Below are 26,425 nucleotides of genomic sequence, written 5' to 3' on the forward strand. Positions count from 1 at the left end.
TCTCCTCTGTCCAGAGTAAACGACAAACAGGGAAGAAGTTTGTCGAAAATCTTTAGTTGCCTGTAAGTAGAACTTCAGGGCACGGATCACGTCTAGATTATGCAAAAGACGTTCCTTCTTTGAAGGAGGATTAGGACACAAAGATGGAACAACAATCTCTTGATTGATATTCCTGTTAGAAACAACCTTAGGCAAAAACCCAGGTTTAGTACGCAGGACTACCTTGTCTGAATGAAATTTCAGATAAGGAGAATCACAATGTAAGGCAGATAACTCAGAGACTCTTCGAGCCGAGGAAATAGCCATCAAAAACAAAACTTTCCAAGATAAAAGCTTAATATCGATGGAATGAAGGGGTTCAAACGGAACACCCTGAAGAACTTTAAGAACCACGTTTAAGCTCCACGGAGGAGCAACAGCCTTAAACACAGGCTTAATCCTAGCCAAAGCCTGACAAAAAGCCTGGACGTCTGGATTCCCTGCCAGACGCTTGTGTAAAAGAATAGACAGCAGAAATCTGTCCCTTTAGTGAACTAGCGGATAAGCCCTTTTCTAAACCCTCTTGTAGAAAAGCCAATATCCTAGGAATCCTAACCTTACTCCATGAGTAACTCTTGGATTCACACCAATATAAATATTTACGCCATATCTTGTGGTAAATTTTTCTGGTAACAGGTTTCCGAGCCTGTATCAATGACCGAATCCGAAAACCCACGCTTTGATAGAATCAAGCGTTCAATCTCCAAGCAGTCAGCCTCAGAGAAATTAGGTTTGGATGGTTGAAAGGACCCTGAATTAGAAGGTCCTGCCTCAGAGGTAGAGACCATGGTGGACAGGACGACATGTCCACTAGGTCTGCATACCAGGTCCTGCGTGGCCATGCAGGCGCTATCAGAATCACCGATGCTCTCTCCTGTTTGATCCTGGCAATCAGTCGAGGTAGCAACGGAAAAGGTGGAAACACATAAGCTATGTTGAAAACCCAAGGGGCTGCAAGTGCATCTACCAGCACCGCTCCTGGGTCCCTGGACCTGGATCCGTAACGAGGAAGCTTGGCGTTCTGGCGAGATGCCATAAGATCCAGATCCGGTTTGCCCCAACGACTAATCAGTTGAGCAAATACCTCCGGGTGTAGTTCCCACTCCCCCGGATGAAAAGTCTGGCGACTTAGAAAAATCCGCTTCCCAGTTCTCGCTGACAGGTGCCAAGAGTGAGACTCTGCCCAGCGAATTATCTTCGAGACTTCCAACATCGCTAGGGAACTCCTGGTTCCCCCTTGATGATTGATGTAAGCCACAGTCGTGATGTTGTCCGACTGAAACCTGATGAACCTCAGTGTTGCTAACTGAGGCCAAGCTAGAAGAGCATTGAATATTGCTCTTAATTCTAGAAAGTTGATTGGTAGGAGTTTCTCCTCCTGAGTCCACGATCCCTGAGCCTTCAGGGAGTTCCAGACTGCTCCCCAGCCTAGAAGGCTGGCATCTGTTGTTACAATCGTCCAATCTGGTCTGCGAAAGGTCATTCCTTCGGACAGATGAACCCGTGACAACCACCAGAGAAGAGAATCTCTGGTCTCCTGGTCCAGATTTAGCAAAGGGGACAGATCTGAGTAATCCCCGTTCCACTGACTTAGCATGCATAGTTGCAGCGGTCTGAGATGCAGGCGCGCAAATGGCACTATGTCCATTGCCGCGACCATCAAGCCGATTACCTCCATACACTGAGCTACTGATGGGCTTGGAGTGGAATGAAGGGCACGGAAAGCATTGAGAATCTTTGATAACCTGGACTCCGTCAGGTAAATCTTCATCTCTACAGAATCTATATGAGTCCCTAGAAAAGGAACCCTTGTGAGCGGAAACAGAGAACTCTTTTCCACGTTCACTTTCCACCCATGGGACCTCAGAAATGCTAGAACTATCTCTGTATGAGACTTCGCATTTTGAAAACTTGACGCTTGAATCAGAATGTCTAGGTACGGAGCCACCGCTATGCCTCGTGGTCTTAGTACCGCCAGAAGGGAGCCCAGAACCTTTGTAAAAAATTCTCGGGGCCGTAGCTAACCCGAAGGGAAGAGCAACAAACTGGTAATGCCTGTCTAGAAAGGCAAACCTTAGGTACCGATAATGATCTTTGTGAATCGGTATGTGAAGGTAGGCATCCTTTAAATCCACTGTGGTCATATATTGACCCTCTTGGATCATGGGCAGGATGGTCCGAATGGTTTCCATCTTGAACGATGGAACCCTTAGGAATTTGTTTAAGATTTTTAAGTCTAAGATTGGTCTGAAGGTTCCCTCTTTTTTGGGAACCACAAAATAGATTTGAGTAAAACCCTTGTCCTCGTTCCGTTCGCGGAACTGGGTGGATCACTCCCATCACTAAGAGGTCTTGTACACATTGTAGAAATGCCTCTTTCTTTACTAGGTTTGTTGATAACCTTGACAGATGAAACCTCCCTTGTGGAGGAGAAGTTTTGAAATCCAGAAGGTATCCCTGAGATATAATCTCCAACGTCCAGGGATCCTGTACATCTCTTGCCCAGGCCTGGGCGAAGAGAGAAAGTCTGCCCCCCACTAGATCCGTCTCCGGAGAGGGGGCCCTGTCTTCATGCTGTCTTAGGGGCGGAAGTAGGCTTTCTGGCCTGCTTGCCCTTGTTCCATGACTGGTTGCCTTTCCAACCCTGTCTGCAACGAGCAGTAGTTCCTTCCTGTTTTGGAGCGGAGGAAGTTGATGCTGCTCCTGCCTTGAAGTTACGAAAGGCACGAAAATTAGACTGTTTGGCCTTTAATTTGGCCCTGTCCTGAGGAAGGGTGTGGCCCTTACCTCCCGTAATGTCAGCAATAATTTCCTTCAAGCCGGGCCCGAATAAGGTCTGCCCTTTGAAAGGAATGTTTAGTAGTTTAGACTTAGAAGTTACATCTGCTGACCAGGATTTAAGCCATAGCGCCCTGCGCGCCTGTATGGCGAATCCGGACTTTTTAGCCGTAAGTTTGGTTAAATGCACTACAGCATCCGAAACAAACGCATTAGCCAGTTTAAGCGTTCTAACTTTGCTCAAAGTCTCATCCAATGGTGCTGTGCAAATCGCCTCTTCCAGAGACTCAAACCAGAATGCCGCTGCAGCAGTGACAGGCGCAATGCATGCAAGAGGCTGCAATATAAAACCTTGTTGAACAAACATTTTCTTAAGGTAACCCTCTAATTTTTTATCCATTGGATCTGAGAAAGCACAGCTATCCTCCACCGGGATAGTGGTACACTTGGCTAAAGTAGAAACTGCTCCCTCTACCTTAGGGACCGTCTGCCATAAGTCTCGTGTGGTGGCGTCTATAGGGAACATTTTTCTAAATATCGGAGGAGGGGAAAAGGGCACACCGGGTCTATCCCACTCCTTACTAATAATTTCTGTAAGCCTTTTTGGTATAGGAAAAACGTCAGTACACACCGGTACCGCATAGTATCTATCCAACCTACATAATTTCTCTGGGATTGCCACTGTCGCAATCATTCAGAGCCGCTAACACCTCCCCTAGTAACACACGGAGGTTCTCAAGCTTAAATTTAAAATTTGACATTTCTGAATCCGGTCTCCCCGGATCAGAACCGTCACCGACAGAATGAAGCTCACCGTCCTCATGTTCTGCAAATTGTGACGCAGTATCGGACATGGCTCTCGTGTCATCAGCGCGCTCTGTCCTCAACCCAGAGCTATCGCGCTTGCCTCTTAATTCGGGCATATTGTATAATACTTCTTTCATAACATTAGCCATATCATGTAAAGTGATTTGTAAGGGCCTTGATGTACTTGGCGCCTCAATCTTACGCACCTCCCGAGCGGGAGACGCAGGTACTGACACGTGAGGAGAGTTAGACGGCATAACTTCCCCCTCGTTGTCTGGTGATAATTTCTTTATCGGTACAGATTGACTTTTATTCAAAGTAATATCAATACAATTGGTACACATATTTCTATTGGGCTCCACATCGGCTTTAGAACATAATGAACAAGCAGATTCCTCTGTATCAGACATGTTTAAACAGACTAGCAATGAAGCTAACAAGCTTAGAAATCACTTTCAATAAGTTTACAAGCAATATAAAAAACGCTGCAGCGCTTTTAAAAACACAGTTGAATAACAAAGAAAAACTAATTCAGTTATAGTGAACAATTCTTAACGAAAAATGTATTAATTAGCAGAGGATTGCACCCATTAACAAAAGGATGATTAACCCCTCAATACCCAAAAACGGATATCAAATTAAGATTTAACGCTTTTATCACAGTCAAACACACTGTCACAGATCTGCTGTGACTGATTACCTCCCTCAAAAACGAATTTTGAAGACCCCTGAGCTCTCTAGAGACGTCCTGGATCAAGGAGGAAGAAACAGGAAGACTGTGCTAGAATTTTAACTGCGCAACAAGGCGCTGAAACAAGGTCCCTCCCACTCATATTACAACAGTGGGAGACCTGATAACGGTTTCTATGCAGAAAATACGTTAGCCATGTGGAAAAAAATCATGCCTAAAAAGATTTATCACCAAAGTACCTCACAAAACGAATAACATGCCAGTAGACGTTTCAAAAACAACAATTTGAATGTCATGCAAAGTTATCACTAAGCCTGCTACCAGTCGCTTCCACTGCAGATAAGGCTTAAACATTATTTCAGTATTAACAGTATTTTCTCAGTCAAATTCTAGTCCCTAGAAAATAACTCAACTGCGCATACATTTATCAGCCTGATACCAGTCGCTACTACTGCATTTAAGGCTGTACTTACATCATGTGGGCAACAGCAGTATTTTCTTAGTCAATTCCATTCCCAGAAAATAATGTACTGCACATACCTCATTTGCGGGGGACCCCGCATGCTATTCCCCTCTTTCTGAAGTTACCCTACTCCTCAGAATGTCGAGAACAGCCAGCGGATCTTAGTTACGTCTGCTAAGATCATAGAAAAACGCAGGCAGATTCTTCTCCAAATACTGCCTGAGATACAAAAAACGGCACACTCCGGTGTCATTTTAAAATAAACTTTTGATTGAAGAATAATTAAGTAAAAACTCCAACTCCTCTCGCGACCTCCTTTGTTGAGGGTTGCAAGAGAATGACTGGGTATGACATGTGAGGGGAGGAGCTATAAAGCAGCTCTGCTTGGGTGATCCTCTTGCAACTTCCTGTTGGAAAGGAGAATATATCCCATAAGTAATGGATGACCCGTGGACTGAACACACTTAAGAGAAAAAAAGGTTAAAAATCACTGATCTAGAGTACATAGGACAATTTACCAGAGAGACCAGAGCTAGGATAAGTGAAAAACTCATCACATGCACACAGTGCCATCTAGAGTACGTAAGACAAACTACCAGCAAAACCAGAGCTAGAATAAGCGAATACTAGTAGAACCTCATCACATGTGCACAGTGCCATCTAGAGTACGTAGGACAAACTACCAGCAAAACCAGAGCTAGAATAAGCAAATACTTGTTGAACCTCATCACATGTGCACAGTGCCATCTAGAGTACGTAGGACAAACTACCAGCAAAACCAGAGCTAGAATAAGTGAATACTTGTAGAACCTCATATGCACACAGTGCCATCTAGACTACATAGGACAATCTACCAGCGAAACCAGAGCTAGAATAAGTGAATACCTCATCACATGTGCACAGTGCCATCTAGAGTACGTAGGACAATCTACCAGAGAGACCAGAGCTAGAATAAGTGAATACTTGTAGAACCTCATCACATGTGCACAGTGCCATCTAGAGTACATTGGACAATCTACCAGAGAGACCAGAGTTAGAATAAGTGAATACCTCATCACATGCACAGTGCCATCTAGAGTATGTAGGACAAACTACCAGCGAGACCAGAGCAAGAATAAGCGAATACCTCATCACATGCACAGTGCCATCTAGAGTATGTAGGACAAACTACCAGCGAGACCAGAGCAAGAATAAGCGAATACCTCATCACATGCACAGTGCCATCTAGAGTATGTAGGACAAACTACCAGCGAGACCAGAGTTAGAATAAGTGAATACCTCATCACATGCACAGTGCCATCTAGAGTATGTAGGACAAACTACCAGCGAGACCAGAGCAAGAATAAGCGAATACCTCATCACATGCACAGTGCCATCTAGAGTATGTAGGACAAACTACCAGCGAGACCAGAGCAAGAATAAGCGAATACCTCATCACATGCACAGTGCCATCTAGAGTACGTAGGACAAACTACCAGCGAGACCAGAGCAAGAATAAGCGAATACCTCATCACATGCACACAGTGCCATCTAGAGTACGTTGGACAAACTACCAGCGAGACCAGATCAAGAATAAGCTAATACTTGTAGAACCTCATAACGTGCACAGTGCCATCTAGACTATGTAGGACAAACTAGCAGAGAGAGAATAAGTGAATACTTGTAGAACCTCATATGCACACAGTGCCATCTAGAGTACGTAGGACAAACTACCAGTGAGACCAGAGCTCTCTCTAATTTCTCAAATTCCCCTTTTCCTCTTTCTGACCATTATTTCCTTATTTGTAATATCACGGCACTTCCTACTGCCCTCCCTCCTAATCCTCACTCCAATTCTCAATGTATACATCATCCTTATGCTCCTTAATAAGGTTCCATGGGTTTCAATACCATTTGTATGCGGATACCCAAATCTACATCTCTGCACCAGATCTATCACCCTTCCTTACCAACTTGTGTCACCAACTGTCTTTATAATATTTATAACGAAGCTCATTATTTTTACCCCTCTTTCCAAAATCCCTACCACCCAACTTTCTCTAACTGTTGATAACATTACCCCAGCCCCACATACTCTATGTATTGGGGTCATAAAGAGACTCCGATCTCTCTTTCACTCCCCACATCCAGTCTTTGGCCAATGTCTGCCGCCTCCACCTCAAAAACATCTCCAAGAGCTAGAATAAAGTGAGAACCTCATTACATGCGAACAGTGCCATCTAGAGAAGGGTTCTTCAAACTTTTTTTCCCCAAGACCCAGTGCCATGATAACACATACCTTCACTACCCTATTTTTATGCTTGGTCTGAAAATTTCCAAATTATTATACAACAAGATAGCTGCAATTTTTGGCAAAGTGATAAAACAGCCTCAGGGATCCAAAACAGGGGAACAAAAGAATCCCGAAAAAGGACAGGAACAAGCGTAAGGATAGCACAGCCATCCCACAGAATACAAGTACAACCCGACTCTGAAAACACAGACAAGACATAGACCTAAGGATCTATTAAAATATAAGCTCAACAAGTCTGCATGGAGCCAGCAAGACCCCAGGGGGAACCAATCCCACCATTCCACCTCCCGTCCAGGAGAAGCCCCATCCTGGGACGAAAGGCAAAGAATGACTGGGGAATGAGGGGAGTGGGAGGAGTATTTAAACATTTGGCTGGGTTGTCTTTGCCTCCTCCTGGTTGCCAGGTTCTTATTTCCCAAAAGTAATGAATGCAGCTGTGGACTCTCTTTTTAAGAAGAATAATGTTTAACACTGCACTGCTGGTGCTAATTAAAGAACTTTAGACCATAGTTCTTAACGTTTTAGTGTGAAATGTCTTGGATAACACATTCAAATACCATCTGAGTTTTTACTAATACTGGATTGCATATGTGAGGCCAAAGAGGTGGACACCTGGGTACCCCACCTATCATTGTGGTAAAACTACTAAGCTGTGGACTTTATAAATATTCATATGTACTATCCACACGCTTGCCAATTTTCTAAATCAGCTGAAAATTAAATGATATTGACGCCTCCTGCACTATTTTAAGTGTCTACTTGCAAACTACAGCTACCAAGCAGGTTAAAGCATTACTCTTAATCTATCCAGACAGTTGATATTTAGTTATAGTATGTGTAACAATTGTAACTAAATTCTGGGGCATTTAATTTTTCTTGCCTGTTTTTGTGCTCAGAGGCATTTCTACTTAATCTCACCCTACTCTAGGGGTGAACGTATACGTGAATAAATCTTTCTACCTTAGTTCCTCTCCTCCTTTTAGCTATCCCCTGAAACCCCTTAGCATTTAAGTCTTGGAGCCTAGCTGCGTTGTACATCACCTTCATGAGAGAGGATTTACAATAGAGAAACTCTTGGCTAGGCCCTCTATCCCTTCGTCTCTTATAACCGTCACCTTGCATATTTTGTCTTTAGCGCTGCGGAATCTGCTGGCTACCAATGACTGATAAAAATAACGGATAAGCTAGTACCGAGAATTAAAAGCAGGAACCTTGCATTAGGTCTGCTGCTCTCCCCTAGGCTATCCTTTCTGAATTAACATCTAGAAAAGGAAACAGAATTTGTGAGCACATATAAAAACACCTACTTAGGGAACCTAAATATACAAACCCCCATTACATTTATATATCCCTTATTCTAAATGACAGGGACGTCCTGGGCTTGACAAATTTGTTCAAAATATAAAAACCCAAACCAAAAAAGAAGGAGCCATCTTGATACACTTACAACTATAATACACACACAGTACAAGGATAACTATGAACTCATGTAACCTCACATTTGCCAGAGAGCTGCAGCTCTCACACACAAGAGGTATCCTGAGTACGGTACCTGATACTTATTTACAATAGGTGGGGGGGGGGGGGTCAATAAGCAGAAAATCATACAAAGCATAGCAATTCCTTGTACAGCAGGTTATTACAAGGAGCATCCGTTCAGGCAAGTCCTTACCAGGAGGGAGAGGCTAAGTGACAGAGCCCTGGGACCAGCTTGCCACTTCCCTGGAGAATGCTCAGCCCACACACAAAGATCACTATCACTAGGGGTAGATTGGGGGGGGGGGGGGTAGGGAGGAAAACGGACATTGAATGTGGATAATGGGACAGTACATACAAGATAAAGCACAGACTATGTATGTAGCAGGAATACTCCCAGATGCTGTATGTGTGTTACTTACCGGTGCAGGGGTAACTGCTATTACTGTGATATTGTCAGGATGTTATTAACCCAGTAACATCCAATAAAACAAACGGCTACTCATTGATGCTGTTATTGAGAACCAAGCGGTTGCGTATTGTTTTACTGATGGACAAGGGGATGATATCTTGTTTGCTGAACTGCTAAATGGCTCTTTTTAAATTGGTTAAAGTGATCGTAAACCTTAACTAATCAAATGCCATATATTTCATCTTTGCCATAAAAAAAGTATATGGGTACCTTTTCTGTTTTTAACCCATCTGTTACAGGGTTAAATTAGTGCATATAGTAATGTTTCTATTGCTAGGTTATGCCGGCCCACTTGGATGAACTTTTTTTTCATGACAATTCTAGTAAACATCAGCGTGTGTCATTTGACGATCTTGAAGTCCAGCCCCGTTAAAGCCCTTACAAAGCCTATATAGAGAGAGTGGATGTGCGCTATACATCACAGCCAAGAGGAAATGAAGGGAGGCAGAGGAACAGACAATTAGGATTATAAACCTTTTATTATAAAATAATGATTTGGTTTGTGGTTTTACTTGCAAACTAATATAAGTTCTATTGGAGCATTCTTATAGTCTGAAGTTTACCATCACATTAAGCATCTTTGGAGTTATTAAAGTCTTAAACACATTTCCCCGGCTCATAAAGGGATACTAAACACAATGATTTCCTTATAAAGCTAGAGCAGAGACGTTTACAAAACTTTCCAATTTATCATCATCAAATTTGTTTTATTCTCTTGATATCTTTTATTCAAGAGACAGCAATGCACTAATGGAAGCTAGTTGAACATATCTGGTGAGCCAATGACAAGAGGCAGATTAGTACAGCCCATTAGTGCTGCTCCTGAGCATACCTAGATATGCTTTTCAACACAGGATACCAAGAGAATGAAACTAATTAGATAATTGAAGTAAATTGGAAATGTATTTAAAATGCCAGCTCTGAATGGCGAATACATTACAGTCTGGGTACGTGTGCGGCAGCTGAGCTATTAATGCCAGCTCTGAATGGCGAATACATTACAGTCTGGGTACGTGTGCGGCAGCTGAGCTATTAATGCCAGCTCTGAATGGCGAATACATTAGTCTGGGTACGTGTGCGGCAGCTGAGCTATTAGTGCCAGCTCTGAATGGCGAATACATTACAGTCTGGGTACGTGTGCGGCAGCTGAGCTATTAATGCCAGCTCTGAATGGCGAATACATTACAGTCTGGGCACGTGTGCGGCAGCTGAGCTATTAATGCCAGCTCTGAATGGCGAATACATTACAGTCTGGGCACGTGTGTGGCAGCTGAGCTATTAATGCCAGCTCTGAATGGCGAATACATTACAGTCTGGGTACGTGTGCGGCAGCTGAGCTATTAATGCTAGCTCTGAATGGCGAATACATTAGTCTGGGTACGTGTGCGGCAGCTGAGCTATTAGTGCCAGCTCTGAATGGCGAATACATTACAGTCTGGGTACGTGTGCGGCAGCTGAGATATTAATGCCAGCTCTGAATGGTGAATACATTACAGTCTGGGTACGTGTGCGGCAGCTGAGCTATTAATGCCAGCTCTGAATGGCAAATACATTACAGTCTGGGTACGTGTGCGGCAGCTGAGATATTAATGCCAGCTCTGAATGGTGAATACATTACAGTCTGGGTATGTGTGCGGCAGCTGAGATATTAATGCCTGCTCTGAATGGTGAATACATTACAGTCTGGGTATGTGTGCGGCAGCTGAGATATTAATTTCTGCTCTGAATGGTGAATACATCAGTCTAGGTATGCGTGCGGCAGCTGAGACAGAATCGTATGTGCTCACCAGGATCAAAACAACATTAATACTGGGCCAAGCTATGTCAGCTGCTAGTGATTTCTGCTGTTTTCTTTAAAGGGACAGTCAAGTCCAAAAAAAAACTTTCATGATTTAAATAGGGAATGTAATTTTAAACAACTTTGCAATTTACTTTTATCACCAATTTTGCTTTGTTCTCTTGGTATTCTTAGTTGAAAGATAATTCTAGGAGGTTCATATGCTAATTTCTTAGACCTTGAAGACTGCCTCTAATCTAAATGCATTTTGACCACTAGAGGGCATTAGTTCATGTGTTTCATATAGATAACATTGAGCTCATGCACATGAAGTTACCCGGGAGTGAGCACCGATTGGCTAAAATGCAAGTCTGTCAAAAGAACTGAAATAAGGGGGCAGTTTGCAGAGGCTTAGATACAAGGTAAAAAAAAATGTATTAATATAACTGTGTTGGTTGTGCAAAACTGGGGAATGGGTAATAAAGGGATTATCTATCTTTTTAAGCAACAAAAATTCTGGTGTTGACTGTTCCTTTAAGGTAACAGTAAAGTGTTTACAAGTGGGCTGTCCTGGAACAAAGTTTATGTTAGAATTGCAGGAAACATAATTGACTTTTCATATAGGTATCAATTCTGGCATGTCTGATTGCAAGAGCTATTACCAAAACATAATATGTTTATATGCAAATACATTATATAATAACCCAATGACAGATGGATTTGTAGTTTACAACTAATCCAGCCGCACTAAGCTACATTTTAGGGGCTTCTAAACCAAGACACTCACTAGCTGCTGCCTGGCTTTGTGGGGCCCTGAATTACAGTATGTCACTTTAACTGTGCCATTTAAAGGAACATTGTAGTACAAACAAGGGAATTTGTCTAAAAATACTGAGCATTTTAATTTCCTCTAGAATGTCAATTTATCTGTAAGCACATTCACTATAAAAAAACAAAACGCAACCAATATTTGACGAAGGGGGTGGGGATTATATAATTTATGTAAAAGACAGTTTGGAGCAAGAAAAATAAAATTCTAGAAGCTGTGTCTCGCCGACCTCTGGGATTGGTCAGCCCAATGATTTATCGTTACTACCCCGACAAGACAGCTTCAGTATTAGCAGAAAGCTCTTGCGCACACAACTAATGCCCTTACTTGTAGGTGAGACCATCAGAGATAGCAAAAAGCTGCTGTGCGGTGAGTCCGTCCTCAGGAACGTAGCCAGTGCCACCACTGATCAAGTAATCAGCCATGCTGTAACGAGAGAGGAGAGAGGGGCATTATACAAACTAACAACCGTATACAAAGCAGTGTAATAAACTGCTCATGCAGGGTACACGCAGTGCCAGTGCTTATCTGATGGCAATGCAGAAGCCAAATGTGCCCACTATATGGTAATGCGTGCACCACAGTTACCTCAGGTACCACAAACACACCGCTATTGCTTTTTAGATTTTGTTTCAATTTTAAATACTGCAGCTGCTCAGAGACTAAAGTGTTTGTACCATCTATTAATGACTCAATTTGATCATTTCTGACATGAAACAAGCCCCACTTGTGCTCTGAGCAGCTGCTGTATATAAAATGCTGCTGTACTGAGAATAGTTAACATTTTTCTCTGCACGTGAAGCATAGTTAACACTAAAACAGTGATACCGTACTAGAAGACATTTGTTTTGTATATTCAGATGCAATTCATCTATGTGCTTTTAAATTTTGATCAGAATGTCCCTTTCAATGATCTATCTACGCATAAATCATCAAGCATAGATAGATGATTGAACAGTAATGCTCTATCAGTGGAAAAATAATTTACATCAAATATCTCCTGAAATGAGCCATCTCTCACCCCCACAATCTCCTGAAATGAGCCATCTCTCACCCCCACAATCTCCTGAAATGAGCCATCTCTCACCCCCACAATATCTCCTGAAATGAGCCACAGATTTTTACAAAAGTGAATACACCCCTCACATTTTTGTAAATATTTTATTATATATTTTTGTGTGACAGCACTGAAGAAATGACACTTTGCTACAATGTAAAGTAGTGAGTGTACAGCCTGCATAACAGTGTAAATTTCCTATCCCCTCAAAATAACACACATCCATTAATGTCTAAACCATTGGCAACAAAAGTGAGTACACCCCTAAGTGGAAATGTCCAAATTGGGCCCAATTAGCCATTTTCCCTGCCCGGTGTGTTACAAGGTCTCAGGTGTGAATGGGGAGCAGTTGTACTAAATTTGGTGTTATCGCTCTCACATACTGGTCACTGGAAGTTCAACATGTCACCTCATGGCAAAGAACTCTCTGAGGATCTGAAAAAAAGAATTGTTGCTCTACATAAAGATGGCCTAGGCTATAAGAAGATTGCCAAGACCTTGAAACTGAGCTGCAGCACAGTGGGCAAGACCATACAGTGGTTTCACAGGACAGATTCCAGTCAGAACAGGCCTCGCCATGGTCGACCAAAGGAGTGCACATGCTCAGCGTCATATCCAGAGGTTGTCTTTGGGAAATAGACGTATGAGTGCTGTCAGCATTGCTGCAGAGGTTGAAGGGCCCCACCCTGTCAGTGATCAGATCATACGCCGCACAATACATCAAATTGTTCTGCATTGCTATCGTCCCAGAAGGAAGCCTCTTCTAAAGATGATGCACAAGAAAGCCCACAGTTTGCTGAAGACAAGCAGACTAAGGACATGGATTACTGGAAACATGTCCTGTGGTCCAATGAGACCAAGATAAACTTATTTAGATCAGAAATGGTGTTGAGCGTGTGTGGTGGCAACCCGGTGAGGAGTACAAAAACAAGTGTGTCTTGCCTACAGTTAAGCATGGTGGTGGGAGTGTCATGGTCTGGGCCTGCATTAGTACTGCCGCACTGGGGAGCTACAGTTCATTAAGTGAATCATGAATGCCAACATGTACTGTGACATACTGAAGCAGAGCATGATCCCCCTCCCTTCAGAGACTGGGCCGCAGGGCAGTATTCCAAGATGATAACGACCCCAAACACACCTCCAAGATGACCACTGCCTTGCTAAAGAAGCTGAGGGTAAAGGTGAGGGACTGGCCAAGCATGTCTCCAGAACTAAACCCTATTGAGCATCTGTGGGGCATCCTCAAATGGAAGGTGGGGGAGCGCAAAGTCTAACATCCACCTGCTCCGTGATGTCGTCATGGAGAAGTGGAAGAGGACTCCAGTGGCAACCTGTGAAGTTCTGATGAACTCCATGCCCAAGAGGGTTAAGGCAATGCTGGAAAATAATAATGGCCACACAAAATATTGACACTTTAGACCCAATTTGGACATTTCCACTTAGAGGTGTATTCACTTTTGTTGCCAACGGTTTAGACATTAAAGGGACAGTATACACTCATTTTCATATAACTGCATGTAATAGACACTACTATAAAAAATAAGATGCACAGATACTGATATAAAAATCCAGTATAAAACTGTTTAAAAACGTACTAAGAAGATGTCAGTTTGGCTCTGTTGAAAAGGTAGCTGGAAAGCCCACTGCAAGTGGCAAATAAGACCCTCCCCCTTCTTTTGCATATGAAAAGACCCTTTACACAAACAGGAGCAAGCTGGAGAAGGTAGCTGACGGTATTCACATAAAACTTTAGGGCTTGGTTAGAAGTCTGAAAATCAGAGCAATGTTATTTAAAAATAAGCAAAACTATACATTTATTTAAAAAAAAAAAAAAAAAAAAAAAAAAAAAAAAAAAAAAAAAAAAAAACTTTATGGGCTATATAAATAGATCATCTACAAAACATTTATGCAAAGAAAAAATGATTGTATAATGTCCCTTTAATGGCTGTGTGTTGAGTTATTTTGAGGGGACAGCAAATTTACACTTTTATACAGGCTGTATACTCACTACTTTACATTGTAGCAAAGTGTCATTTCTTCAGTGTTGTCACATGAAAGATAATAAATATTACACTGTTATACAGGCTGTACACTCACTACTTTATATTGCAGCAAAGTGTCATTTCTTCAGTGTTGTCACATGAAAGATATAATAAATATTACACTGTTATACAGGCTGTACACTCACTACTTTACATTGCAGCAAAGTGTCATTTCTTCAGTGTTGTCACATGAAAGATAATAAATATTACAGTGTTATACAGGCTGTACACTCACTACTTTACACTGTTATACAGGCTGTACACTCACTACTTTACATTGTAGCAAAGTGTCATTTCTTCAGTGTTGTCACATGAAAGATATAATAAATATTACACTGTTATACAGGCTGTACACTCACTACTTTACATTGCAGCAAAGTGTCATTTCTTCAGTGTTGTCACATGAAAGATAATAAATATTACAGTGTTATACAGGCTGTACACTCACTACTTTACACTGTTATACAGGCTGTACACTCACTACTTTACATTGTAGCAAAGTGTCATTTCTTCAGTGTTGTCACATGAAAGATAATAAATATTACAGTGTTATACAGGCTGTACACTCACTACTTTACACTGTTATACAGGCTGTACACTCACTACTTTACATTGCAGCAAAGTGTCATTTCTTCAGTGTTGTCACATGAAAGATATAATAAATATTACACTGTTATACAGGTTGTACACTCACTACTTTACATTGTAGCAAAGTGTCATTTCTTCAGTGTTGTCACATGAAAGATATAATAAATATTACTGTTATACAGGTTGTACACTCACTACTTTACATTGTAGCAAAGTGTCATTTCTTCAGTGTTGTCACATGAAAGATAATAAATATTACAGTGTTATACAGGCTGTACACTCACTACTTTACACTGTTATACAGGCTGTACACTCACTACTTTACATTGTAGCAAAGTGTCATTTCTTCAGTGTTGTCACATGAAAAGATATAATAAATATTTACACTGTTATACAGGTTGTACACTCACTACTTTACATTGTAGCAAAGTGTCATTTCTTCAGTGTTGTCACATGAAAGATAATAAATATTACAGTGTTATACAGGCTGTACACTCACTACTTTACACTGTTATACAGGCTGTACACTCACTACTTTATATTGTAACAAAGTGTCATTTCATCAGTGTTGTCACAAGAAAAGATATAATAAAATATTTACACTGTTATACAGGTTGTACACTCACTACTTTATATTGCAGCAAAGTGTCATTTCTTCAGTATTGTCACATGAAAAGATAATAAATATTTACTCTGTTATACAGGTTGTACACTCACTACTTTACATTGTAGCAAAGTGTCATTTCTTCAGTGTTGTCACATGAAAAGATATAATAAATATTTACACTGTTATACAGGCTGTACACTCACTACTTTACACTGTTATACAGGCTGTACACTCACTACTTTACATTGTTATACAGGCTGTACACTCACTACTTTACATTGTAGTGTCATTTCTTCAGTGTTGTCACATGAAAAGATATAATAAATATTTACTCTGTTATACAGGTTGTACACTCACTACTTTACATTGTAACAAAGTGTTATTTCTTCAGTGTTGTCACATGAAAAGATATAATAAATATTTACACTGTTATACAGGCTGTACACTCACTACTTTACACTGTTATACAGGCTGTACACTCACTACTTTACACTGTTATACAGGCTGTACACTCACTACTTGACACTGTTATACAGGCTGTACACTCACTACTTTACATTGTAGTGTCATTTCTTCAGTGTTGTCACATGAAAAGATATAATAAATATTTACACTGTTATACAGGCTGTACACTCACTACTTTACATTGTAGCAAAGTGTCATTTCTTCAGTGTTGTCACATGAAAAGATATAATAAATATTTACTCTGTTATACAGGTTGTACACTCACTACTTTACATTGTAACAAAGTGTTATTTCTTCAGTGTTGTCACATGAAAAGATATAATAAATATTTACACTGTTATACAGGCTGTACACTCACTACTTTACACTGTTATACAGGCTGTACACTCACTACTTTACACTGTTATACAGGCTGTAAACTCACTACTTGACACTGTTATACAGGCTGTACACTCACTACTTTACACTGTTATACAGGCTGTACACTCACTACTTTACACTGTTATACAGGCTGTACACTCACTACTTTACACTGTTATACAGGCTGTAAACTCACTACTTTACACTGTTATACAGGCTGTACACTCACTACTTGACACTGTTATACAGGCTGTACACTCACTACTTTACATTGTAGTGTCATTTCTTCAGTGTTGTCACATGAAAAGATATAATAAATATTTACAAAAATGTAAGGGGTGTACTCACTTTTGTGAGATATTATCTATCATCTATTGTGATATACAGTAACTCATTGTGTAAACCATTTACAAATCTAAACAAGTCACAAGACTTGCTTATACCCCAGAAACTCTCTGATTACACCGTTTCCAATGCAGCAAAGTTTCTGGGTTTATAGCAAGTCTTCTGACTTGTTTAGATTTGTAAATCGTTTACACAATGAGTTAATTTCTCTACATTTTGGATTTAGTGGAGCATTAACTAACCTGACATGAGGTATATATCACACACACACACTAACCTGACATGAGGTATATATCACACACACACTAACCTGACATGAGGTATATATCACACACACACACACTAACCTGACATGAGGTATATATCACACACACACACACTAACCTGACATGAGGTATATATCACACACACACACACTAACCTGACATGAGGTATATATCACACACACACACACACTAACCTGACATGAGGTATATATCACACACACACACACTAACCTGACATGAGGTATATATCACACACACACACACTAACCTGACATGAGGTATATATCACACACACACACACTAACCTGACATGAGGTATATATCACACACACACTAACCTGACATGAGGTATATATCACACACACACACACACTAACCTGACATGAGGTATATATCACACACACACACACACTAACCTGACATGAGGTATATATCACACACACACACACACTAACCTGACATGAGGTATATATCACACACACACACACACTAACCTCACATGAGGTATATATCACACACACACACACACTAACCTCACATGAGGTATATATCACACACACACACACACTAACCTCACATGAGGTATATATCACACACACACACACACACACACTAACCTGACATGAGGTATATATCACACACACACTAACCTGACATGAGGTATATATCACACACACACACACACTAACCTGACATGAGGTATATATCACACACACACAAACACACACTAACCTGACATGAGGAATATATCACACACACACACTAACCTGACATGAGGTATATATCACACACACACACACACTAACCTGACATGAGGTATATATCACACACACACACACACTAACCTGACATGAGGTATATATCACACACACACACACTAACCTGACATGAGGTATATATCACACACACACACACACTAACCTGACATGAGGTATATATCACACACACACACACTAACCTGACATGAGGTATATATCACACACACACACACACACTAACCTGACATGAGGTATATATCACACACACACACACTAACCTGACATGAGGTATATATCACACACACACTCACTAACCTGACATGAGGTATATATCACACACACACTAACCTGACATGAGGTATATATCACACACACACTAACCTGACATGAGGTATATATCACACACACACTAACCTGACATGAGGTATATATCACACACACACTAACCTGACATGAGGTATATATCACACACACACAATATAACCTGACATGAGGTATATATCACACACACACAATATAACCTGACATGAGGTATATATCACACACACACAATAACCTGACATGAGGTATATATCACACACACACACACACACACCTGACATGAGGTATATATCACACACACACCTGACATGAGGTATATATCACACACACACAACCTGACATGAGGTATATATCACACACACACACACCTGACATGAGGTATATATCACACACACACACACCTGACATGAGGTATATATCACACACACACAACCTGACATGAGGTATATATCACACACACACACACCTGACATGAGGTATATATCACACACACACAACCTGACATGAGGTATATATCACACACACACAACCTGACATGAGGTATATATCACACACACACACACCTGACATGAGGTATATATCACACACACACACAACCTGACATGAGGTATATATCACACACACACAACCTGACATGAGGTATATATCACACACACCTGACATGAGGTATATATCACACACACACACACACACACACACACTAACCTGACATGAGGTATATATCACACACACACTAACCTGACATGAGGTATATATCACACACACACTAACCTGACATGAGGTATATATCACACACACACTAACCTGACATGAGGTATATATCACCACACACACTAACCTGACATGAGGTATATATCACACCACACCACTAACCTGACATGAGGTATATATCACACACACACTAACCTGACATGAGGTACTATATCACACACACACTAACCTGACATGAAGGTATATATCACACACACACTAACCTGACATGAGGTACTATTATCACACACACCACTAACCTGACATGAGGTATATATCACACACACACTAACCTGACATGAGGTATATATCACCACACACTACCTGACATGAAGGTAATATATCACACACACACTAACCTGACCATGAGGTATATATCACACACACACTAACCTGACATGAGGTATATATCACACACACACTAACCTGACATGAGGTATATATCACACACACACTAACCTGACATGAGGTATATATCACACACACACTAACCTGACATGAGGTATATATCACACACACACTAACCTGACATGAGGTATATATCACACACACACTAACCTGACATGAGGTATATATCACACACACACTAACCTGACATGAGGTATATATCACACACACACACACCTGACATGAGGTATATATCACACACACACACCTGACATGAGGTATATATCACACACACACACACTAACCTGACATGAGGTATATATCACACACACACTAACCTGACATGAGGTATATATCACACACACACACACTAACCTGACATGAGGTATATATCACACACACACACACACTAACCTGACATGAGGTATATATCACACACACACAAACACACTAACCTGACATGAGGTATATATCACACACACACTAACCTGACATGAGGTATATCACCACACCACTAACCTGACATGAGGTATATATCACACACACACTAACCTGACATGAGGTATATATCACACACACACACTAACCTGACATGAGGTATATATCACACACACACACACTAACCTGACATGAGGTATATATCACACACACTAACCTGACATGAGGTATATATCACACACACACTAACCTGACATGAGGTATATATCACACACACACTAACCTGACATGAGGTATATATCACACACACACTAACCTGACATGAGGTATATATCACACACACACTAACCTGACATGAGGTATATATCACACACACACTAACCTGACATGAGGTATATATCACACACACTAACCTGACATGAGGTATATATCACACACACACACTAACCTGACATGAGGTATATATCACACACACACACTAACCTGACATGAGGTATATATCACACACACACTAACCTGACATGAGGTATATATCACACACACACTAACCTGACATGAGGTATATCACACACACACTAACCTGACATGAGGTATATATCACACACACTAACCTGACATGAGGTATATATCACACACACACTAACCTGACATGAGGTATATATCACACACACACACTAACCTGACATGAGGTATATATCACACACACACACTAACCTGACATGAGGTATATATCACACACACACACTAACCTGACATGAGGTATATATCACACACACACACACTAACCTGACATGAGGTATATATCACACACACACACACTAACCTGACATGAGGTATATATCACACACACACACTAACCTGACATGAGGTATATATCACACACACAACCTGACATGAGGTATATCACACACACACACACACACACACACACACACACTAACCTGACATGAGGTATATATCACACACACTAACCTGACATGAGGTATATATCACACACACAATAACCTGACATGAGGTATATATCACACACACAATAACCTGACATGAGGTATATATCACACACACACTAACCTGACATGAGGTATATATCACACACACACAATAACCTGACATGAGGTATATATCACACACACAATAACCTGACATGAGGTATATATCACACACACACTAACCTGACATGAGGTATATATACACACACACACACACACACACCTGACATGAGGTATATATCACACACACACCTGACATGAGGTATATATCACACACACACAACCTGACATGAGGTATATATCACACACACACAAACCTGACATGAGGTATATATCACACACACACACCTGACATGAGGTATATATCACACACACACAAACCTGACATGAGGTATATATCACACACACACACACCTGACATGAGGTATATATCACACACACACAACCTGACATGAGGTATATCACACACACACTAACCTGACATGAGGTATATATCACACACACACACACCTGACATGAGGTATATATCACACACACACAACCTGACATGAGGTATATATCACACACACACAACCTGACATGAGGTATATATCACACACACACAACCTGACATGAGGTATATATCACACACACACACACCTGACATGAGGTATATATCACACACACACTAACCTGACATGAGGTATATATCACACACACACTAACCTGACATGAGGTATATATCACACACACACTAACCTGACATGAGGTATATATCACACACACACTAACCTGACATGAGGTATATATCACACACACACTAACCTGACATGAGGTATATATCACACACACACTAACCTGACATGAGGTATATATCACACACACACTAACCTGACATGAGGTATATATCACACACACACAAACCTGACATGAGGTATATATCACACACACACAAACCTGACATGAGGTATATATCACACACACACTAACCTGACATGAGGTATATATCACACACACACTAACCTGACATGAGGTATATATCACACACACACTAACCTGACATGAGGTATATATCACACACACACTAACCTGACATGAGGTATATATCACACACACACTAACCTGACATGAGGTATATATCACACACACACTAACCTGACATGAGGTATATATCACACACACACTAACCTGACATGAGGTATATATCACACACACACTAACCTGACATGAGGTATATATCACACACACACTAACCTGACATGAGGTATATATCACACACACACTAACCTGACATGAGGTATATATCACACACACACTAACCTGACATGAGGTATATATCACACACACACACACCTGACATGAGGTATATATCACACACACACACAACCTGACATGAGGTATATATCACACACACACACACACTAACCTGACATGAGGTATATATCACACACACACACACACTAACCTGACATGAGGTATATATCACACACACACACACACTAACCTGACATGAGGTATATATCACACACACACACACACTAACCTGACATGAGGTATATATCACACACACACAAACACACACTAACCTGACATGAGGTATATATCACACACACACACTAACCTGACATGAGGTATATATCACACACACACACTAACCTGACATGAGGTATATATCACACACACACAAAACAGACATGAGGTATATATCACACACACACACTAACCTGACATGAGGTATATATCACACACACACACTAACCTGACAATGAGGTTTATATCACACACACATAACCTGACATGAGGTATATATCACACACACACTAACCTGACATGAGGATATATCACACACACACTAACCTGACATGAGGTATATATCACACACACACGTAACCTGCATGAGGTATATATCACACACACACTAACCTGACATGAGGTATATATCACACACACACTAACCTGACATGAGGTATATATCACACACTAACCTGACAAGAGGTATATATCAACACAACACTAACCTGACATGAGGTATATATCACACACACACAATAACCGGACATGAGGTATATATCACACACTCACATAACCTGACATGAGGTATTATCACACACACACTAACCTGACATGAGGTATATCACACACACACTAACCTGACATGAGGTATATATCACACACACACTAACCTGACATGAGGTATATATCACACACACACACTAACCTGACATGAGGTATATATCACACACACACACAACCTGACATGAGGTATATATCACACACACACACACAAACCTGACATGAGGTATATATCACACACACACACACAACCTGACATGAGGTATATATCACACACACACACTAACCTGACATGAGGTATATATCACACACACACAATAACCTGACATGAGGTATATCACACACACACAACCTGACATGAGGTATATATCACACACACACTAACCTGACATGAGGTATATCACACACACACACTAACCTGACATGAGGTATATATCACACACACAACCTGACATGAGGTATATATCACACACACACACACACACACTAACCTGACATGAGGTATATATCACACACACTAACCTGACATGAGGTATATATCACACACACAATAACCTGACATGAGGTATATATCACACACACAATAACCTGACATGAGGTATATATCACACACACAATAACCTGACATGAGGTATATATCACACACACAATAACCTGACATGAGGTATATATCACACACACACTAACCTGACATGAGGTATATATCACACACACAATAACCTGACATGAGGTATATATCACACACACAATAACCTGACATGAGGTATATATCACACACACAATAACCTGACATGAGGTATATATCACACACACAATAACCTGACATGAGGTATATATCACACACACACAACCTGACATGAGGTATATATCACACACACACAACCTGACATGAGGTATATATCACACACACACTAACCTGACATGAGGTATATCACACACACACTAACCTGACATGAGGTATATCACACACAATAACCTAACATAAGGTATATATCACACACACACAATAACCTGACATGAGGTATATCACACACACACAACCTGACATGAGGTATATATCACACACACACTAACCTGACATGAGGTATATATCACACACACACTAACCTGACATGAGGTATATATCACACACACACACACTAACCTGACATGAGGTATATATCACACACAATATAACCTGACATGAGGTATATATCACACACACACAACTGACATGAGGTATATATCACACACACACACTAACCTGACATGAGGTATATATCACACACACACTAACCTGACATGAGGTATATATCACACACACTAACCTGACATGAGGTATATATCACACACACACACTAACCTGACATGAGGTATATATCACACACACACACTAACCTGACATGAGGTATATATCACACACACACTAACCTGACATGAGGTATATATCACACACACACACAACCTGACATGAGGTATATATCACACACACACTAACCTAACATAAGGTATATATCACACACACACAACCTGACATGAGGTATATCACACACACACTAACCTAACATGAGGTATATATCACACACACACACTAACCTGACATGAGGTATATATCACACACACACACAACCTGACATGAGGTATATATCACACACACACTAACCTAACATAAGGTATATATCACACACACACAACCTGACATGAGGTATATATCACACACACAACCTGACATGAGGTATATCACACACACACACAACCTGACATGAGGTATATCACACACACACACAACCTGACATGAGGTATATCACACACACAATAACCTGACATGAGGTATATCACACACACACAACCTGACATGAGGTATATATCACACACACAACCTGACATGAGGTATATCACACACACAATAACCTGACATGAGGTATATCACACACAACCTGACATGAGGTATATATCACACACACAACCTGACATGAGGTATATCACACACACACAACCTGACATGAGGTATATCACACACACACAACCTGACATGAGGTATATATCACACACACACAACCTGACATGAGGTATATATCACACACACAACCTGACATGAGGTATATCACACACACACACAACCTGACATGAGGTATATCACACACACAATAACCTGACATGAGGTATATCACACACACAATAACCTGACATGAGGTATATCACACACACACAAAATGACATGAGGTATATATCACACACACAACCTGACATGAGGTATATCACACACACAATAACCTGACATGAGGTATATCACACACACACAACCTGACATGAGGTATATATCACACACACAACCTGACATGAGGTATATCACACACACACAACCTGACATGAGGTATATATCACACACACAACCTGACATGAGGTATATATCACACACACACAACCTGACATGAGGTATATCACACACTCACACCTGACATGAGGTATATCACACACACAATAACCTGACATGAGGTATATCACACACAGATAATATGTCCTAGCACATGACAAGCTACTCACTTATTACAAAAGGACACGCGCAGCGCCTCCCGTGCACCACTCACTTCGGGCTGTAATACACAATGAGCCGCTCTCGCACAAGCAATAAAGCCGCTACACGACAGCAACGGCCTCAGCTCTAGACTGGGCGGAGCATAACACTATAGGCGGAGCATAAACACAAAACACCGCCCCTTCTCCTGGCCATCATATTGATTGACGGGTGTTATACTGCACCGTAGTAATTCATTGGGAAGAATCTGGTACATACGCACTTTCCGGGCGGGGCATACTATGACGTCATGGTTTATCCCGTAAGATCGGCGGGGCGTGTGCGCACAAAACCGCAGTACAGTCACATAAGGTGAAACCTGAGCATCAGATTGTTCTGCGCATGCGCGCCGTTTTAAGCTCCTGTGTTCTGTGCAGCGGAAGCAATAGCAAACACTGCACCACGTGTGTCCCGCGTGGCTAATCCGTTTACACAGATGTTTATATTCTGCGTGTAACGTGCCCGTGCTGCGCATACCCCCGTGTGTAACGTGCCAGTGATGTGTATATGATATCCCCGTGTTCAACGTGCCTGTGCTGCGCATACCCGTGTATAACGTTCCTGTGTGTTACTGACTTTACATACCCTGTGTATAATGTGCCTGTGTGTTACTGACCTTACATACCCTGTGTATAACTTGCCTGTGTGTTACTGACCTTACATACCCTGTGTATAACGTGCCTGTGTGTTACTGACCTTACATACCCAGTGTATATTGTGCCTGTGTGTTACTGACCTTACATACCCTGTGTATAACGTGCCTGTGTGTTACTGACCTTACATACCCAGTGTATAACGTGCCTGTGTGTTACTGACCTTAC

General features: G+C 41.1%; 1 long non-coding RNA gene across 1 annotated transcript in view; it reads right to left on the bottom strand.

Annotated features, from left to right (window-relative positions):
• Window positions 1-25,768, bottom strand: part of LOC128662541 (uncharacterized) — a 34,310-nt gene extending 8,542 nt beyond the window's left edge. The window contains exons 1-2 of the long non-coding RNA XR_008402797.1: window positions 25,574-25,768; window positions 11,953-12,051 (exon numbers count right to left, since the gene is read on the bottom strand). This is a non-coding gene — a long non-coding RNA (uncharacterized LOC128662541). The remainder of the gene's footprint in view (window positions 1-11,952; window positions 12,052-25,573) is intronic.
• Between the last annotated feature and the right edge of the window lie 657 nt (window positions 25,769-26,425).

This window comes from Bombina bombina, chromosome 6 (assembly GCF_027579735.1).
Source record: "Bombina bombina isolate aBomBom1 chromosome 6, aBomBom1.pri, whole genome shotgun sequence".
NCBI lineage: Eukaryota > Metazoa > Chordata > Amphibia > Anura > Bombinatoridae > Bombina > Bombina bombina.